Source organism: Notamacropus eugenii, chromosome 1, assembly GCF_028372415.1.
Source record: "Notamacropus eugenii isolate mMacEug1 chromosome 1, mMacEug1.pri_v2, whole genome shotgun sequence".
Classification (NCBI taxonomy): domain Eukaryota; kingdom Metazoa; phylum Chordata; class Mammalia; order Diprotodontia; family Macropodidae; genus Notamacropus; species Notamacropus eugenii.
In genome coordinates, this window is record NC_092872.1 from 327434730 (window position 1) to 327439015 (window position 4286).

Genomic DNA, 4286 nt, shown 5'->3' on the forward strand with positions numbered 1-4286 from the left:
TTAATTTTGTATAGTTATTTCGTTGAAACTATAATTATTTTGATTACCATATTATTGGTTTGCTAGAATTTCCCATGTGAACCATTATATCATCTGCAAATAGGGATAATTGCCCCTCCTCTTTGCTTATACCTATTCCTTTCATTTCTTCTTCTTGTCTTGTTGTTAGAATAGCTCAAATCTCTTTCACTTGGTCATAGTGGAGAAAGGAGGCTATACTTTTTGGGAAAGCTTCCAGTACTTCTCCATCATAATTCATGCTAGCTTATGGGTTTAAATGAATACTGTTGACTATATTGAAAGGAGGCCATACTAGAAGAGGAACTTCTTTGACAGAGATTTCTGGGAAAACTAGAAAGCAATTTGGCAGAATATAGCTTTAAATGAACATATTAAAATATACTCCAATAAGTTCCAAGTGGATAAATGATCCAAATATGAAATATCCTATCATCAGAAAGGGGATGAAGAAGAATTCCTAATCAGACAAGGAACAGAAGGGATTATGAAAGAAAATCTTGATTTTATAACATTTTGAAAGCTTGTACAAACAAAAGCATTTCAGCTAGAATAAGAAATGGATTAGGAATAAACCTTTGTATTGAACATCTCTGATAAAAGTCCTGTAAATATACATGTATGTACATAATATGCATATGTATATGTAAAACACATACTAAGAATTAGTTCTAAGTATATGTGATTAAAGGCTTTCAAAACAAGAAATCTAAACTACGAAAAACCACATGGGAAAAAATGCTCCAAATCACCAATAAAAAGAAAAATTTAAATGAGATCGCCTCATACTCATCAAATTGGCAAATGTGGTAAAAGAGGAAAATATTCAGTGTTAGAGTAACCATGGCTAAACAGGCACAAAAATGTTGATATATTTCTGAATTGGTTCAAATGTTCTAGAAACAAATTCAGAATTATGTGTGAAAGTGACCAAAGCTGCCCATACCTGTAATCTAATCATCCCACTCTTAGGTTTATATCCCAAAGAAACCAATGACATAAAAAAGTCTTATGTATACCAAAATATTTATAGGAATATTTTACTAAGTAGCAGAAAATTAAAATCAAAGTAAATGTCTACCATTTGGGGAATGGTTGAATACATTGTGTATGAATATAATGGAATAATATTACACTGTAAAGAACAGTAAACATGATGGATGAATTCATCGAAACACTCAATTCCATTTCAAAACATTTTTAAGTGCCTACTGTGTTCTAGGCATAGTGCTAGGTGTATGGAATATAAAAACATAAAAATGAAAATAGCCCCTTAAGGAGCTTATATTCTACTGCCTGACACCACACGTGTTTGATACCACAAGTACACAGGTAATAAAATAGAAATATATTAATATTTATTGCTGTTAATTAACATTAATATTTAATATAGTAATAAACAGAAAGTAATCTGGTTTAGGAAAAAGGAAAGCACATTCAACTGGGGATCAGAAGGAAGTAGCATTTTCCTATGCAAAGGCATGATGGCAGGATATGGAATGGCACATATGGCAAACAGGAAAAGAGGCTGATTTGGCTGGAATGTAAAGTGTATTTGGGGAGAGGAGCAGGGTAATGTGAAATCCATTGGGATAATAAGTATTTTCTCTTAAAGAAAAGCAAATAATTGGCCCCTGCCCTCAAGGAGCTCACATTCTAATGGGGTAGACAACATGCAAACAACCGTGCACATACAAGATACAAGAGGAATGGATGGAAGGTTGTCAGGCCTAGAGGCCTAAGGGCTACCCAAGTCTTACCTTACCTATCGCAGGTCTTCGGCTGGCCAAACCGGATAAACGTATGAGAGAAGAGACTTTCCAGAGTCGAACAAGGGTTAGGCTTTATTCAGGGTCTTGGTTACATGTGCAGGGGGAATTCTTCCTTAGGAGAGAGGAATCTCCCAAGGAGGCAAAGATCTTACAGTAAGAGAATGGAAGTGGAAGAGGAAGAGAGGGGAGAGGGAAGAGAGAAAAGAGGAGAGAGGGAAGAGGGGCCTTCTGTCCTCTAAGGGCCCCTCAGCGCTAAGAGCGCCTTCAGGCTTTCCTGACCCTACTTAAGCTCTCCCGCCGCATAGTTTGCACCTGAATACCGTGCCTGTTAGACAACAATAGGTGTGCTCAGACCCCCGGCCAATCTCGAGGGCGGGGATGCTCTCTCCCAGCACGTTTCCCACGGGAAGAGGCGGAAATGCACGAGATAGCCCGGTCTCACACCTCAATTCCCTGCTGTTCCCTGGGGGGCCTCATGAGAACTCTAAGGTTTAGAAGTCCTCACCTTTACCTGCCCGAGACTGTCCACATGGAACTGAGCTTACACCCCCAACAGAAGGTAATTTCATAAGGGTTCTACTGGGAGTTGGGGGAGGGAGGTGGGAACAGACTAGGAAAGGTCTTTCATAGAAGGTGGAATTTGAGTTTGAGTCTTGAAGGACACCAAGAGGTAGAGGTGAGGAGAAGGGACAACTACTGAAAAGGAAGAGTAGAAAAATGAATTCCTATATGTAAGGAATAGCAAGAATGCCCACTGTAAACAGGAAGACTTCAGAGAGGCCTGGAAAAACTTATATGATCTGATGCTGAGCAAAAGGAGCAGAACCAGGAGAACTTCGTACACAGCAACAACCACAGTGTGCAAGGATTTTTTCTGGTAGACTTAGAACTTCATTGCAATGCAAGGACTTAAAAAATTCCCAATGGTCTTTTAAGGCAAAATGCCTTCCACGTCCAGAGAAAGAATTATGGAATTCAATCGCAGAATATAGCAGATCATTTTCTTTTGTATTACATTTTGGTTTGTTTTATGATTTCTCCCATTTTTAATTCTTCTATGCAACAGGACTAAGGTGAAAATGTATTTAATAGGAATGTATGTGTAGAACCTATATAAAATCATATGCCATCTCAGGGAAGAGGTAGGAGGGAAGGAGGGGGAGGGAGGGAAAAAAAATCTAAGTTATATGGAAGTGATTGTAGAACACTGAAAATAAATAAAATAATGATTAAAAAAAAAGAATGCCCATTGTGCCTCAATCATAGAGTATGTCAAGGTGGGAATTAAAGTGCAGGATGACTGGAAAGATAGGAAGGGGCAAAGTTGTGAAGAGCTTTAAGTGCTAAGTGATCTTGGTGGTAATTGAGTCACTGCAGTAGGAGTAATGTGTTCAAACCTTTTTGCTCTAGGAAAACAGTTGCTTCAGTCATCTCCATTCCATCCTCCACTCAGCTACCAAAGATAGGTGGGAAACCATTTTGTGGAGAACTCCACCAAAGAAGGAGTTGGCATTTTATTCTTGAGGAAACAAGTCACTAAATCTTTTTGAACTGGGGAACGATGTGGTCAGACCTTTGCATTAGAAGTATTCATTTTAACTGTATGGAGGATGAATTGGAGCGGACTATAGGCAGCAAGACCAATTAGGAGGCTACTGGACAATCCAGCTGAAAGGTTATAAGGTCCAGAACTAGAGGGTTCCCATGTTAGTAGAGGGAAGGGATTGGATATATTTAGATTTGGCAGAGAATAATTAAACCTTGGGAGTTGATGAAATTACCAAGAGAAACTATAAAGACAAGCCAACCCGCCTTTACTTCTCTTGCAGCTCTGACACTCTAACCATGAGAACCAGGAAGTTCATGACAAACAAACTTCTTCAGCGTAAACAGATGGTTATAGATGTCCTTCATCCTGGAAAAGCCACAGTGCCCACAACTGAAATTCGAGAAAAACTGGCCAAGATGTACAAGACAACTCCAGATGTCATTTTTGTCTTTAGATTCAGAACCCAATTTGGTGGGGGAAAAACAGCAGACTTTGGATGATTTATGATTCCCTTGATTATGCAAAGAAAAATGAACCAAAGCACAGACTTGCAAGGCATGGCTTGTATGAGGAGAAAAAGACATCAAGAAAGCAGCAAAGCAAGGCAAGAACAGACAAGAAAGTCAGGAGTACTGCAAAGGCAGATGTTGATGCTGCCAAAAAGAAGGAATAAAAGGCACTATGGATGTTGTTTATCTGTGAAAATAATTTTTCATCAGAGCATAAATAAACTATGTAAAAACTAAAGAAAAAAAAAAAAAAAGAGAAGGCAGCCCAGGACAAAGTCCTGGGTCCACATGAAGAGGATAGGACATGAATGATGATCCAGCAAAAGAGACTGAAAAAAGCAGATGAAGAAGTAGGAAAGAACACTCAGAAAAACCCTAGGAAGAGAGAATATACTACATGGAACATGCCCCCTGAGCTGGATACCCACTGGTACCCTA

General features: G+C 38.8%; 1 pseudogene; it reads left to right on the top strand.

The window, feature by feature from the left end:
• The first annotated feature begins 3625 nt into the window (after window positions 1-3625).
• Window positions 3626-4065, top strand: LOC140518017 (small ribosomal subunit protein eS24 pseudogene; annotated as a pseudogene).
• The last annotated feature ends 221 nt before the right edge of the window (window positions 4066-4286 follow it).